The sequence below is a fragment of the Sparus aurata genome, chromosome 15 (genome assembly GCF_900880675.1).
Source record: "Sparus aurata chromosome 15, fSpaAur1.1, whole genome shotgun sequence".
Classification (NCBI taxonomy): Eukaryota; Metazoa; Chordata; class Actinopteri; order Spariformes; family Sparidae; genus Sparus; species Sparus aurata.
The window spans coordinates 23,612,885-23,629,675 of record NC_044201.1 but is presented as its reverse complement, the minus strand read 5'-3'; the positions used below and the strand labels follow the sequence as shown (position 1 = coordinate 23,629,675).

Here is a 16,791-nt window from a genome sequence, read left to right as displayed (position 1 = left end):
ATCTGCTCTTTTACACCGACTCTGCTGCTCGACCCAGAGGCACGGGCACAGGGAGAGAACAGGTGCTGAGGGGGCTGCAGCACCCCACAAAAAAGACATTACATAATCCGTCAATTGATTGTCAGCATGATATAAAAACTGATGATTCTTTCTTAAGTTTATGAAGTATATAAAGTAGTTTGCTCCTCTCCTCTATAGACCATATTCACATAGCAGCCATTTTACCTCTGACGTCACACTCAGGGTGGGAAGCTCCAATGCTAGGATCATTTTTGCGCTGCTGTTTGCAAGTTTGCAAGTCCTTTAAACGTAGTTGTCATTTCATCAGCTACCAATTGCAACTGAAAATATGATGGTTAGTAAAAAATATCAGGCCATATTTAAAAGTAAAACAACATATTTGAGAACCCATTACCTAATGTTAGCATGCAGCCACTGCCTAGCGAACATTATTGTTTGATTACATCCAATGCATTTCGCTCCCAGGCTTGAAAAAATTTGTCCAAGATGTGTGTCCATATTTTAGAATTAGTTCATGCTTTTCCATCGTATCATAAAACACTATCAGATGGTAATGTTAGCTAGGAAGTGGTCTAATGCTAACATATGTTGTCTTACAGAAGCCATAGTTATGTAATCTGTTGTTTAACGTCACAATATGGCCCAGTGTCCCTTTGGATTTTCCTTTGTCAGATTTCCTGTTTATAGGACTAGCAATCTGGAAGATATTAGCACGATATTTGAGTTTCCCACACTGAGCATGATGTCTGAGGAAAATGGCTACCGTGTGAATGTGTTCTATGAAACTCCCGTTTTTTACACAAAGAAAGAAAATTGTTAAATTGTATTTGTTTTCAAGAGTTGCTTATGTCATTATCACTGAAAATAAATGTTGTTTACTCGAGATAACGAGATAATTAATCACAAGAAAGGGAATTAACATTCACAGAAGGGGACCTTTACATACACATATTAAATAATTAATAATGGGTTCTCCTTGATCTGACATTTTCCACTTAAATCAGTTGCTCTACTTGTTAAGATGTCATGTATGTATGCTGGCATGGTGTGCTGAGCTAATAGATATTAAGGTGCAAGGATTAAAAGAGAGCATCTTTTGATTTCTTGTGATAATGCAATAATGTATCACATTATTTTGGGATAACAAAGCTCGTTTTTTAATGAAAACGAAAATTAATCTTGTTATCACAGCAAAACGGAGGAAAAAATATGTTTAAGCAATGACGGCGGGTGTTGAATGTTGAGCACCATGTACTACGACGTCATTATACAGACTGACTTCCCAGCACCACCAACTATGACTGACCTCCGTCGTCCCTGTCCAAAGGAATTTTTATTTCAGGAACCTGATGAAAAATGTGTCAACAAGTGAAGAGACAACTGCAACAGAAACAAAGTCACACTTCAGGCAATTTAAGCCTCGATTCTTTTTCCTTCTGTCGGTATTTTCTGCGCTCGCATCGGAGAGGCTACTGTTGTTTTCATGTGTGACTGTATGACTTCCTGCTTTCAGCTCCGTTACATCCCATATCTACAGTTTATGCGGTCAGCCTTGAAAGCCTTAACATCTCAGAGAAACATTCACAGTTTTTTTTTATTTTATTTCCTGCTGCAGGAGGATGCAAAAACATCCCGAGACCTCACAACAATTCTAATTAACTGTTTTTCACACTTATTCTCCAGTCAAAGGGGGTAAATCTGCCTCATTTGCATTCTGTTGGAGGCATAAATATAAGCCAGTGAATGTCTTTTAAAGGCTGCTCTGAAAAGTGTCAGAGGCCTGAACGTGGTGGAATATAATTAGATGTGAGTGCGGTCAGAGTGGTGTTGTGTGGCTTTGTTTGAATCATATTATGCCATCTCTGAAAGGCGACGTTAAAAGACATTCGGTGGCGGCACTGTGTGCACACTTTCAGTGGAGGTGGTACATACAGTACAATGGGAAGCTCTCAACAATCACTATTAGTAAATGTAAATTACACTCCCATGAGCTGCTCATTACAACATCCCATACGTAGCTTTTGTCACATGTCGTTAAATTCCAAATTTAACACAATCTCCCCCTTTTTAGCTGCTGATAATCACAAGTGCTCTGGTGGTGAAGTTAAATCAGCTGCACTTTTTTCAAGACAAGGAAGAAAGATAGCAAACGATGTGTAACAATCACAGGGGAGGTCAGTGGTAGTAGCCGGGTCTTCCATTGAGATTTACTGAAGGTTATTTTGGAGGGTAACTAATTATTTGTGAATGAAAAAAGATTAAAGACGGTTTATTTGGATTTTAAAGACTGTCGTGCACAAGAGGTTGGTGTTGCGGTACGCATGCAGGACCAGGCAAAAAGCACTGCTATGCAATAAGGTGATTTGAGCATGAGAGACTGATTCAAGGTTGCAGTGAAATATTCATTCAAATGAGGTAAAGAGTGGAGCAGCATAAGAATAACCCGTCTTTAAAGATTAACATAACCCTTGGAGATGTTATTGTATCCCCGTAACCAAGTCTCGACTTCAGCAGGTGCGGAACAGCTCTCCCTCACTGTGAGTTACTGCATTAAGTCCCTCAAATTTAGTGGCACAATCATGAGCCTCCCGTTCGCTCTCTGGAGTAGAAGAATCGCTTTGCATTTTAAAAAGGTCAAACACTCAGATCTCTGCCAGGAGGAATTGAGGGAAGAAATAATGTCTCTCTGCAGAAATATGCAGTCGCACACAACTGATCCCCTCAAATACCCACTGTACAGCGCACAGATTAGAGGTCTGCGCGTGTTGACTGTCATCCTTTAACAACCGGTGTATAAACAAAGGCGAATCATAATATCGTGATGCTAATGTGGCGAAAAAACTGTCATCATTATCAGGATTGTATTGATTTAGCACAGATTTCTATGCTGGTGGCGGGAGTGTAATAAATAACGGTAACAGCGCGGTCATGATCGGTAGTTTAAAATATGCAGAGAAGAGTAAAGCACAGCGAGGGCGCCTTACTAATGAACCTATACTGTATCAAACAAAACAGAGGATAAGCTTATAATGAGCAAACATAGCTTCAGTCACTGGGATTAAATCTGTAACAATAAAGCAGATTTTGAAACAACTCTGCAAAATGAGGAAAATACATCCACATATGTGAATTATGAATTAAGGGTACCGACATAAATATTACATACTTCATCATACATGCATTTTAAATGATATTTTTGTCCTTTTTTGCAGCTTTTATTACATAAGACAGATGAAGAAGAGGGTGAAAACAGTGCGGTTGTGGCTCAGCGTCTTGTTATTGGAAGGTCGCTGGCTCGATTCCCCTGGTCTGCATATCGGAGTGCCCTTGGGCAAGATACTGAACCCCAAACTACTCCTGACGTGCTGGTCGGCACCTAGCATGGCAGCCACCCTCATCGCTATAACAATGTATGTATGAATAACTGTAACTCGCTTTTGAGGGGGAATACCACGCAGCAGGTCGGATTCAAACCCTCACACATAGGGCGCATGCTATACCAACTGAGCTACTAGGGAACTTAACATCATTAAATTTCCCCCTCACACCTCATTGTGTAAAAATATGCCTGTTTAAAGAATAAACTACATCACTGGCTTTGTCTTCCAGCATTTGATTGTTTTGGACAAAAGTGATGCCTTCATTCAAATCGCATTTGAAGCCACAGAGAAAACCGCACGGCAATGATTAAGTCCAGTTTCCTTGGTCTCTCCCTCCTCCTGCCATCCGTCCCCTCTGCTGCAATTGCGAAACATATGCTTCAGTTGGTGTCCCCTGTTGGCTGGTGTTGGTCTTTGGAGAGTTTGGGTTCATGCCCAGTAGTTACATTGTGCTGAAGACAAAATGACCACAGGGAAAGATGCACTCAGGAACAGGGCCAAGAGCCCCCCAGGCCTGGGACCACACACACACACAGGGGCACACAATACAGAAACTATGTCAAGATACAGAGTAAAGGATATGAATGATTAATATTACTAACTGTGATTTTCTTTGTAGGGATAGCTCCGTTCAAAGACGACCCTTTGCCGGAGAAATATGCAGACTGAAGTGACCAGGAAATCCAAAGATATCCTCCGCCATCTGTGCCGCGTTATATGGTCGGAACTACTGTGCGAATGAATGCGAGGGCCCGCAATCATTTCCGCTGCTGAGACTGGAGCTAAAAAAAGGGAGAATATAGATTGCATGTTTTAAGCATGACATCAAGGCACAGCTGCACTTACTGCTGTGTCTGCACCTGTGGCATGAAGAGGAGGAATGAACTCAGTAAACATGCAGTTGAGTGCTGCGCTGACTCAATCCATCTATGTATGCAACAAGGAATAATTACAGCCAGGGACGTAGGCTGGAGTTTATACGTACAGAGGTCAACACTCACGTCCACCCCACTCAACCACAACCCCTCAGAAAATGTTAACCAAACTCCAAAAAGAAAATCTGTACAACTCTATTTGTCTTATTTATTCAGTTGACCTGTTCATCTAAATCTTACTTTCCCAGGGTCTAAGTACAGCTGCAGAGATAAATAATCTTTAACACTGCCAGGAAAAAAAAAAATATGATTGGTAAATAGACTCAAATCTCTCATTTATACACCATTTACTGATTTCATTATTGCCCTTGAGGTAGTCAATTCTAAACTGATTGATTCCACAAATGTAAAAAAAAACCTAAGATGTGTTACTTGCAAATGTAGAATGTGAATTCCCCCTGGAGGTGGTTTCACCAGATGTTAGTAAGTTTAAGAACCGGAGAGTCAAAGTGAAACCAGAACTTGTGGGTTCTGTTGCAGAAGCACGAAGACCTGATTCGAAACTTCAGACATTTCTAAGAACGCTAACCAACAATCTAGCCATGGAAAATGTCTATCCTGAACAGTATGTGTTGGCTTACATGGCTTATAAGCTGACTGGATAAGGACATAAGTTTTGATTATACAATTGCAACATTATATAATACCAGCCTTTAACGAACCTGATTTTTCAAGCATACCAGCTTAACCTCATGGCTTGATGAAAGAGGCAAGTCAATGAAGGTTTCAGTTTCTAATTGCAAGTGCTGTAGCGTAGATGGATGTTCTTTCCTCATATGGAAAGTAAACAACAGGAGCATGCTCTGCTTTATTTTTTTCCCCAAGTAGCCCAGGCTAAACCAACTGACAAAACTAGTGTTAACTAGCTGACATGTAACCAGTTTAGACTGAAGAGTAAAAGAGGTAGTGTAATATGAAACATGATCAACACTTCATCAAAATGCTGTTTAATAAGTGAAGTTTTTAATTAACATTCCCGAAATACAATATATGTATAATCAAATTACGTAACACTAGCCTAGCAGGTTAGTCAAATAAACCAAACTCAAATGTGTCGTTGAGGTTAACTTAACATCAGCTAGCGTAATTCTAGTAAAATCACATTAGCTTGTAGCAAGTTTGCAGTTAACCTAAAATAAAATTGTTGTTGATAATGAGGCTAACCTACAAGGGTGAAGTTTTGTTTTTTTTTTATTTAAAACTCAACTCATTAAGCAGCATTTTGATAAAGTGTTGACCATGTTTCATATAACACTACCACAATTAGTCTTCAGTCTAAACTGGTTAGATAGTAACGTTAGCTAGCTAATGTTAGTTTTGTCAGTTGGTGTAGCCTAGGCTATTACAGAGCTTATCTAAAAAAAAATAATAATAATAAGGAAACCCCCCCAATAGTTTGTGTTATGAAAACCCATTTTAACTTAGTGATATTAAGTCTTGCATTAAATATATTATGGGTTTGTGGGTTTTTTATTCTTAGATTAGCACTATAATATCTATATCTATAATCCAAGTAGCCGAGGCTATACCAACTTACAAAACTAACATTAGCTAGCTAATATATAACCAGTTACACATGATATCTTAAAATGCAAGACTTGACATCACAAAGTTTAAATAGGTTGCACAACACAAACTATTGCTGATTAGTGGCTTTGTTGTTATCTATTTTTTTGGTGTCGAAGTAGCCCAGGCTACACTAACTGACAAAACTAACGTTAGCTAGCTAATATATAACCAGTTACACACAATATCTTTCAATGCAAGACTTAACATCACTGACTTAAAATAGGTTTGACAACACAAAGTATTTCTGATAAGTGGATTTGTGGTTTTTATTTTTTAGACTTACCTCTATAATAATTAGTCACACCCAGGTGTCCAAGTTGCCCAGGCTACACCAACTGACAAAACTAATGTTAGCTAGCTAATATTTAACCAGTTATGCATGATATCTTTAAATGCAAGACTTAACATCACTAAGTTAAAATAGGTTGCACAACACAAACTATTTCTGATAAGTGGATTAGTTGTTTTTATTTTTAAGAGATTAGCTCTATTATAATCAGTTTTACCCTGGTGTCCAAGTAGCCGAAGTTACACCAACTGACAAAACGAATGTTAGCTAGCTAACGTTAATGTTTAAAAACGACCTCTGTAGGTCAGAACGGATCACATTCACCGTGCATGTGTGTGAGAGGATTACATTAAGATACACGGAAGATCTGAACCTATACTTTAAACTTTTTCCCAAAGTAATATAACAGAGGAAGGTTAAAAAAAAAACCCAAAAAACAAAAAACAGGACTCGTGTTTCTGGAACATTCCCGCTGTCCCATCTTCATCATCATCCTCAAGAAGTGTGTCTCATCTGTGCCGTGTGTGTGTGTGTGTGTGTGTGCGCGCGAGAGGGAGAAGTGGGCAAAGGCTCCGCCTCACTCAAAAAAAGCGAGAGAAAAAAAGGAAAAGCAAACTGATACACACCTCTCAATTCTGGCAGGAGGAAAAGAATAGGAGTGTTTATGAAGCGTATAAGTAAACAGCAGGATAACCAGGCAGCACCGAGAGCCGAGGCGAGACTTCCCCCCGCACACAACGGCAGCGGCCGCCGCTCCCCACCGCCGGAGAGATTGTCCCGTTGCGTTCAGGATTAAGTTTTCATGTCATCTAAAGGTGGATCATTATCTTAATCCGAGATAACAAGCGAATTTTGAAAATGCGTAGCCTGCGATGCTATTTCTGGAGCCCCCAAAGCCGACGTTTGAACTCTCAGTAAACATCCAGTCGAGGTAGGATTCAAGATTATTGCACAAGAGAGAAAAAGAGGAAAAAAAACAAAGGTGGTTGTGGTGGTGGTGGTTTGAAATATGTCGGTGTGTGCTGCTCCACCGGGTGGAGGAGGGAGGAGGGGGTTTAGTTTTGAAAGATATAGTCGCGTCGGTGTCCATGTGTCCCTGCGCCATCAGCGAGGAGGGACGAGGGGAGGGAGGGAGTCGACATTTAGCGAGATCCTCCACTTCATGGTGATGTGTGTGAGACATAAATGGCTTTATTAAGTTCCTGGTGAGGAAGGTGGTGGTGAACATATCCGAGACGCCCCCCCCCCCCCCAAAAAAAATGAATCAATGATGAGTGATTTCCTGCACATCTACAGACTTATTGTGTGTATATATAAAAAATATGTTTGATATCCTGTAAGATTATTTGAAAGAGTTTGATGAAAAGTTTTGGTGTGTGTGTGTGTGTGTGCCGGCTGCAGTGTTTCCTGCTCGCATGTTGTCTGCAGCCAAGCAAAGCCCAAGTTTGAACTCCACTCCTCATCTGCAGCCTCCTAATTAACAAAGGCTTAATTAGTGAGCCAATCAGGCTTCCGTAGGAACACCTGCACGGTTTTTAAATTGTTTTTTTTTGTGTTTTTTTTGGGGCCAGATAATCCTTCCATTGCACAGGTTTTGACAGGCAGAGTGGGCATTGGTTCTCAAAAGGCAACTGTCTCCACTCTCCCTCTTCCTCTTCTTTTTTTTTTTTTTTTTACTGCATTTGGAGGCTCAAGTGGAGAAGCAGGAGGAGGAGGAGGAGGGCGGCTCCATTGTCTGGCCAGTGAAGGGGTGGGGATTGAGGCTGTATGCAGATGTGCTGCTGGCAACGGACATCTGCTCTCCCCCCCCCCGTGGGCATTGTCACAACAGGCATGGGGAACTTAAAGAGTGGAGCCTGCCCGCCAAGAGAAAAGGCTTTTTGTGAATGATATGCATGCCGTGGCCCTCGCCCCCTTTCCCCGAGGCGAATGTTTGCATCGGGAGCTTAGCATTCATTAGAGATATATCTGATCATGTAGTGTCCTCACCTCAAAAGACACATCAGACGCAGCACTTCTTATTTTTTGTCATTGCTTGATGATGGGGGGGGGGGAGAGATTTCCTTTTTCCCCCAGCTCCTTCAGTCCCACCTGCAGCAGCAGCAGCAGCAGCAGCAGCATCCTCCCCTCCAATTCAACTCCACTGGGGGTTGAACTTCTCCTCACGTCTTTTGTGGCCCCGGCATGTGTATTCGGATATGAAAGCTGGCCTCCCAAGGCAAACGCATCACAGGCGCCATCACAATGTACATGGCAGCTCCTATCAGGCCCCTTTTGATTTATCGCCGTGGAGGAAAAAATGCCAAGGAAATGCAAAAAAAAACGACGCTTTAATATTTATGATATCGTGCGCACGGCTTGCGCTTGATGGTAGCTATCGTTGTGGATGTTCTGTGTGTGTGTGTGTGTGTGTGTGTCTGTGTCTGTGTTTGTATTGGAAATCAGGAGTCTCATTTGCCTCAACAGATATTCCCTGGTGACCGGTGGAGTCAGTGTACTGTGATTACAAACATGATTTGTGCTTGTACAGAGCTCTGTTGTACATGGCTGATCTGCTGTGCAACATGCCTGCGCGTGGGACTCATTTGTGCGTTTCTGCTGTATTATAACGCGTCGGATGGCGGGCGAGGCGAGCCGGGGAGCGAGTGCACTGATGCGGGAAGAGATGATGGGTTTTTCTGAACGCACAGGTGCTGTCTCCCACCGCCTCGCTCATTTAGCGTTTGTTGGACGGAGGATGTACGTTGTGTTTAGTTTCCCTCTCTTGTATTGTTGATACATTTACTTTATAAAGACAGTCGGGGAAAAAAAACAATCTGAAATCATGCCCTGCCTGTTTTGAAGTCGGAGAAGCGGAGTAATTACAATTGGTTAATCATTTTCTCAGAGCCTAATACTCCCATTTAACACAGTAATTTGGACGCTGCTGCCGAAATAGCTCTTGTGAACTCTTCTGAGAATTCCCATAATGGCCGGGCCACTAACGGCTTTCTAAAAGTCCCCATAGGAGTCGGCGTGAGAGGATTTTACTGTCATGTGATTGTGCTGTGCATTGTGGAGAGGAGGTAATGGGTGTGAAATTACACTGTGCCATCTGCAAGAGGCCGAGAACGAACAGCCCGATGTCACTCAGACACGCTGCTTTGCAAAAAAAAAAAAATCACCACCGAGCCGGGAAAGATTCACCGCAGGTCTTCTTCACGTGGCAGCGAATCGTGTTTTATTGAGTAATTCTTAGCCTTTTCCTGCGTTTTAAGAGATTTGTTTTGAGAAAAAAGACGTTTGTTCAACTATAGCCCATTAGCCGGTTTAGCTTTTTTAAAAAGATTCACGGCCTTCTGATGTAATATTTGAATGCGGAACATTGTTCTTTGTTTCCTGCTGAAGTTTTCTGGCTCGCAGATCATTAGACATCTTAAAAGTCGAGATCGTATTAAGGCTTTGATGTTGAAAACAAAGATTGCGCTGTGAAGCGGAGTGCTTCAGAGGCATTACAGCGATGAGGGAACAGGCGTACTGTAATTCTTCTTTGAGCCGCTCTCGTACTGTATCTCGTGCTGACTGGTTAGAGTTTGGTCTCGAAGAACAGACATTTTACAAGAATCGTGTGTGTGTCGGGTGTAATTGCTGCAGTCTGTAAATTTTCAGCACCTGTTTCTTGCTTGTTCTAACGCGCTCTGTTGTGTCTCGGTTGCCTCTGAGTCAGTCGTTTTTGTTTGTGGTTGTGAAGGATAGTTTTGGGAGAGTGGATGTGGACTGCGCCAGACAGCAGCAGGTGTCTGATTCACTTCACTGATAAGGCCTGTTTGCACAGTGTGCTTAAAAGATACAGGAGTCTCTGTGTGTTTCTGTTTTTTTATGTGTGTGTGTGTGTGTGTGTGTGTGTGTGTGTGCATTCTTGCCTGTCAGGCAGTGATATAATATATACAGTATGGAGACAGAGATACATCCTCTGTTGTTACCTCTTCGGTGCAGCTAAAGTCAGTTTTCATACTCTCGCAGCTTCTCTGTAGCCCGCTCCTGCCATATTGGCATCCTACAGGCTTGTTTGTAAGCTTTGCCAATCCAGAATGATGTATTTAATAGTCATTCCCAGTTCAGCTGGCATCATGGCCAGAAAACAAGCAAATTATAGTCCAGGGTTTTTAATTGAGACAATCAAAGAAAAACTGCAGAATCATCACATTGCTGCCAGATATTACATATAATATCCGAAATGATGAGCTGATGAGAAAATAATGTATGTCACCGTTCCCAAAGCGACATGGTGCACGTTGCCGTGCGCCCCGGCTGGGTTTACGCAAGAAAGTGAAGGTTAGGTGTTCAGAAAGCATTGTGGATTGAGGTAAACTAACTGTGTTACTTGTGTAGATTCAGTTACAAACTGAGGCTGCACGATATTTGAAAAAACTGACGTTGCGATATTTTGGTTCTCTGCAGTATGTTTTGCGATATTAAAGAAAATACGGGAAGTTTTCATCAGATGACTCATAAAGCTGTATTTGGAATTAATCCATCTCGAATGATTTGGGTATTTCTGCAAGGGGTTCTATTTTATTTGTTTTAACAACCAAATCAAGCCCTACTTTGTTTGATAAATTGATCAATAATGATCAATGAGTTTTTGCTGTGCATGAAGAGTCTGCATGTCACGTACAGGCGACAAACTCCCATGTATCCGAGAACCCAGTCGGACTAAATGATCTAATATTAAACAGACTTCTCTTCGAGATCTTGGAGAATTAGAACGGCAAGAGTTTCCTTCTGCTTTGAGCAGCAAAAACACATGCTGAGATGTAACTATTGTGCACGCTGACACAATATATCGTGCTGCCCTATTATAAATGCATCAGTGCTACATACTTAACTTCATTATGATGTGTAACTGCACTACTTTTAACCCAAAAATAACTCAAGTTGACTTTTGGTTTCACACTAGGCACGAACATACGGACATATGTGTCCTGGGTGAGCGTCCAGTGCTTGTTTAACCATTTAATTATCGTGCATTGTGTACAACCACTGCTCCGTTATTTCCCTGGTTATTGTGCACCTGAGTGAGTGAATGTGTTTAACTTCTGGGTGTCTCGATCATATAGTCTTGCAGCTTATGTAGAAAACGAAGCTCAAGCTTTCATCCTGTCAGATATTTTCACTTTGAGAAACGCGTCGAACAGGTCACAAGACAAAACTACAGATGATAGTTTCATAATCGATCCTACAGTTGTCACGACACTGAGCTTTCTAACTTTATTACTATACCTTAAAAAATATCAATATTCAAAGCCACAGGGAAAAATTGACACACAATGAGGGCACAAGTTTTATTTGTTTTTATGAAAAGAAAAATAGGACAAGGCTCGTGTATTGTTCTTTTAGGAACAACAGCATTCAAGTTGATTACACTACAGGCTCGCTGTCGGAGCGGAGAGAGAGCAAAATGCCGAGTACTGGTGTATCGATTCTGCAGAAAATGAGCATTGAATCTAATTTTAAGAACCAATATGTATCAATATTTGCTTTGTTTGACAACACTTATTGATCCAGTCTTAGAAAACAAGAGCCAGAGCGATGCCTTCAAACCAAAAGATAGATATTTGCAGGGACATTATGACGTCACTGTTCCTTAGTTGAACAACTCTTGATCTAAGAACGTCCCCTGCTATATGATGTCGTCATTCACGCGGTAGAACACAAAGCAGAGGTCGAGCTGTGTTATTTGCTCGTGATTAATGAGAGCAAAGTGTCGGTTGTACTACAGGGGCCCATGAGAGGAACAACGTCTTTGTTAGTGTTATTGGAAACACCTGCGCTGAAGGTGTGCTGTGAACAAGGCCAGTCATTCAGATGGCTTGAGCCCCGCAGTGTAGCGAGTGCGGGGACAGTATGTCAGTATGAGCATTTCTCTAAATTATTAACTCGTTATATGATTGGAGAAAAGTGCTAAGCAGCGGTGGGGGAGCGGAGGAGGATGTTTACCGTTCTCTGTATTCATGACCATGGGAGGTGCTCACACCACTTGGCTGTCTAATAGCCTCCCACCTGGCGTAAACCATCACACTCGGCGTCCCTGCTCCTCCTTAATGACCGGCTATTTTCGTCCAAAGAAGTCCTAATTGCTCTCAACTGCAATGCACGGACATTATGCCAGAGATGGGGGGAGTGAGGAGGGGGGAGGACGAGGATGGATGAAGGGTGTGTGTGTGTGTGTGTGTGTGTGTGTGGGGGGGGGGGGGGGGGGGCGGCAGTTTGAAGATCTGAAAGGGATGTAATACACTGTCTTTTTAACATGGAAAAGTGTGTGTGTTTGCCAGCAGGGGAAGAGAAAAAAAAAAAAAAGGAAAAAAAAGAAAAGAGTTGATCTTCTCCCACTCACCTCCCCTCCCTCTCTTGGCATCGCCGGAGCTGCCATTAACTTTCATGCAAACCACAGAGGATTAGGAATGAATAGTGGCACCGTCGTCCAACTATGTGTGCACGTACATGTGTGCTCGCGTTTGTGTCTGCGTGTCACTTTTTGCAGGAACTAGCAGAGACAAAGCACCATCTGCACGCAGCAGGCTGTCCTGACTGCCTGCTCCACTCGCCGGGGCAGGGAAGAGGCTTTCTGTGAGCATTGTTACGAAACCAACTCTGCTGCTGCTGCGGCGGCTGCTGCTACGCTGCTTGTTAATGCTGACAGCTAATAATGTCCCTCCTGGATGACGGTGCCTTGCTGGAGCCAGAGAGAAGAGACAGAGACTAATGAAGAGAGGCAGGAAGTGAAAGACAGAAACAGATAGAGAGGAAGATACCAGTGGAGTGTGCAGCTCACACGGTCCGAGCTGGTGAAGTTTCCTGGAGAGGATTATGCACGCACACACACACACACACACACAGACACGCATACACAGGGAATGAAAGTACAGGCACATGTATTGTATTTTATTTCCTCTTTTTTTTTTTGTTCCTTCCTTCCTGCAAGCTCTCTCCTGTCTAAGCGTCTCCTGAGGGAGGTGGCAGGAGGAGGAGGAGGAGGAGGAGGAAGGGTTCCATTGTGTCTCCGTAGAGCCCCTATTCCAGTCCAGCTGACATAGACTTGTGTCAGGAGGATCCATCCTGCTGATGTTAGGCAAGCTGTAAAGTGAAAGAGATGTCTAAAATGCTGAAGTGTGCTCTGGCCAGTGGAGAGATGGCTCTGTTTGTTTGCCATTCTGCTGAGCACCACTTCGCAGAGAAAACTTTTCTGACTGAATCTGCTGACAGAGGGAAGGGGGGGGGGGGGGGGGGGGGGGGAGAGAGAGAGAGAGAGTTAGAGTTGGTGGTTTTGGGAGTCACTTGTGGGCACACAGAGCCTTGCCCATTGTGGGTCCGTGACATTGACATTTGGAAACGGTGAGGGGGAGAAAGGATTGTTAAGGAAAAAAAAGCCTACTTTTTTCAGCTCTCTTGCCTTACAAACTGTTTAGCCTCTGCTCACAGTGCTCAGAGACAGCAGCCATTGAACCTTCCAACCACATGAATATGCATGATAAGTCCGCTCTTCTTCTCTGCCCTCTGAGCTGTATTTTTTTTCCACCCAGAGACCTGTCGTGTTGTGTTTGATTGGCCCTGACATTTGAAAAGGTCCTTGAATAAAGAAAAAAAAAAAAGTTGTTTATGACAACTGGAGAACTCTCCTTGCAGCGGAGAAAAAAATGGCATTTTGAAAGGAGCACAGCTCCTGCATATTTAAATGCTAATGGCTCTGTGAATGTGCAGGCTAATAGGATGTTTCAATCTGGAGTAGTGCAGTATGTACACTTTGAGCATGCAGCACGCTGTCTGAGTGCTTCTTCCTAAATAGCCGTGGAAGGTGCATCAGCTCGTTTTATTAACTGATTATGTGGAGTCTTAAATTTTTTCATAAATGATTACTTTATTTTTTTTCTTTACAGCAGCATGGAGATTATCTCAACACATAGGCACAGAGAACAGGCTTAGAAAAAAAAACCCTGAGGGAAATCTGTTTTTGAAGTTCTGGCATCTGTGATGCATTATTGCAATGGTTATGATGCAGATAAAGTTTAACAGCTTGTTTTACAAGCTTTCTGATGCTGTGTGGCAGAGCAGGGCTGCGAGTATAAGGCAGGGGGCCCCTGGGGTTCTGGCTGGGCAGCCCTGTAGCGAGGCGTCAGGTCCTTGGTTTATTATGAGCTGTTTTGTTAGCAGTAGGCAGCCACAAGTGCCATGGATCTTTCCGGACTTTAACCTGCCTGCAGAGTATTTGTTCTCATAGTCCTGCAGGCTCTCATTGTGTGGACACAGGACAATTGATGATGTCGTTAGATAAGAATTTGGATTGAAGATGAGCCTGTTCACTCACATTCTACTTGAAACATAGACATGTTGAGCTCTGTTTCGAAGTAACATGATTGTTTGTCATATTGTCAGTATTTACTGATATACGGGTTTAGGGAGACTGAATAAACTTTTTCTTTTCCAGGGCTGATACTGATTATTACTCATCAAGGTGATTGATTTCTAATAATTGGAACAAACATATTTGTAGTAAAAGTAAAAAAAAATCTCAGTGTCAAAATTTTGAATAATCAGATAAAATGTTGCACACTCTACACATGCTACTCAAGAGGTGTACTTAAACACAATTTTGAGTTACTGTACTTTATTACTTGAGGTACTTCTACTTCATAAACTGCTTTATCTGGCGAGCAAACATGCTACGACTAGTAGTGAGTCACAGTAGATTCTGCAGCTTGTTTTTATTATATCCGAGGATGTTTACTACTCGTTTTTCTGTTCTGAGTATTTTACATAATTTTAATTCAGCGGAGATTAAAATGTATTATTGTATGTTAGCTGAAATCTCTCTATGCTAACGAGCTTGCTAACTGTCCGCCATGAGCAGTTTGTAATTTGACAGAGGAGGGCGAATAAATCGCGGCTAATAAGCTACATTGCTTATTTCATTTTAGACTCCAGCTTTCTGATCCCGCAAAGGTCATCGCTGCCAAGATGGTTCGCTTTTGAGAATTTGTGTGTCAAAGTTTACCTAAAGTTGAACCTCGTGTGAAACATATTTGTGGATTTACTTCGCCCACGCGAGCGAAAACCACTGATTGCGCCATTTATGTTGAAGTGAATTGATTTCGCCGTTTTTAACGCCGGTGCTTCCGGGCCCTTAGGCCAGTAAGATATTTTTTTAATGCTGCATGTTTACCCTCGCAGTCCAGGTTAAATCTGTCTACATACCGTGCTTTCATGCATCTAACAGCCTCTTTGCTCGCATAAATACTGGCAGGAGTCCAAACAGAGAAATCTGGCAGATATCCATGAAACCATTTGACTCTTAAACCACACTGTTAAGTGAGAGGCTGCACTTCCCATTGATTTGAATGAGCAGTGGACATCAGCATGGCTGCTACTAGAGAGCTTCAGAGTTCACACACACACACACACACACGCTTGCACAACATCACACAAAAGCGGTTATCTACTTGTTGCTGTGCAGAGAGCTAAACGGGGTGAGCTGTCATCCTGCTTCTCATCACTCATCTGTGGTGAAAAGCGGCATATTATCTACTCGTCGCTAGCAGTTATGGAAGTGTTGACAAAGTGAGTGGTGGAGCCGAGCGATGGAGTCTTATCACCTCAGCTATCTCCATTTATGAATATGGATATTACCAATGTTTGGTGAGCCCGGGGCTAATTCTTTGATTCTCGGCTGCTGAGAAGCTCAGTGGGATGGTTGGCTTTTTAACTCGTCAGCTTGTTCGCACAAAGACATGTTTGATTTTCACCCGTATGGAGATGTTTGATTCCTGATCCTGAACAAAAAGGATTTACTGTGGGTTAATGTTTCACTGAGCCAGAGAGAAGCCACAGACTCTCAGTCCCTCCTACTCAGTCCTCAGCGAATACTCCCCTCGGGACTCTGTGTGGGGTTAGAAATAGGTGTCCCTGTGGTTTTCAGACAGCTTTAGCGAATGCTATTTTGAGGCATAATACATGTGCATGCTGCAGTCGTTTTAGTCTTTTATGCTACATATCTGACATATCAAGCAGACATAACTCTCTTTTAATAAATATTTAACATTAACTGAACGGGATTTGGTTCCCAGACTAAAAGTCTAGTGGATGCTGCTTTTTTATTTATAGACTCCAACATCTTTTGACCCCAGGTGAACATTTTTCCAATAATGATGTTTTGTGCCATCAGGGGAGAGGGGAGTGCATTAGTACGATAACAGAGCTACAGTTCATTGGGATTGCCTTGTCAGGGATTTTGCTGATGCATGAGGTCTCCGTTTTACCTACAGCCAAACTGAACTTGCTGTTTAAAACAGCAGCATAGCCAAATTTAAATATGGGGGAAGAAAGGAGTCCTATTATCTGGCTCAGACATGCAGTCAATGCAGCACTGCTGGACAGATTGCTAATATTGGTGTATCAAGGGAAATACACAGCCCAGACGCCAGAAGGAAATGGTGGAAGTTAAAGTTTCTGCAAACCACTGATACTTTCATATTTGTAGTTACGTTCCATATCACATTCACATTAAATATTTATGGCCTGACTTTCAAATTTGGAGTTGGAGGGGATGGTGACGGCGTTGAGG

The 16,791-nt window shown here is 42.4% G+C and overlaps 1 protein-coding gene across 2 annotated transcripts in view; it reads left to right on the top strand.

The window, feature by feature from the left end:
• Positions 1 to 6,903: 6,903 nt before the first annotated feature.
• LOC115597105 (C-terminal-binding protein 2-like) overlaps positions 6,904 to 16,791 on the top strand; it is a 71,365-nt gene continuing 61,477 nt past the window's right edge. The window contains exon 1 of one of the 2 annotated variants that reach the window (XM_030442786.1): positions 6,904 to 7,009. The gene's annotated coding sequence lies outside the window, so the exon portion shown is untranslated. Of the gene's footprint in view, positions 7,126 to 16,791 lie in introns of both variants that reach the window. The other variant, XM_030442784.1, reaches the window with a different exon arrangement.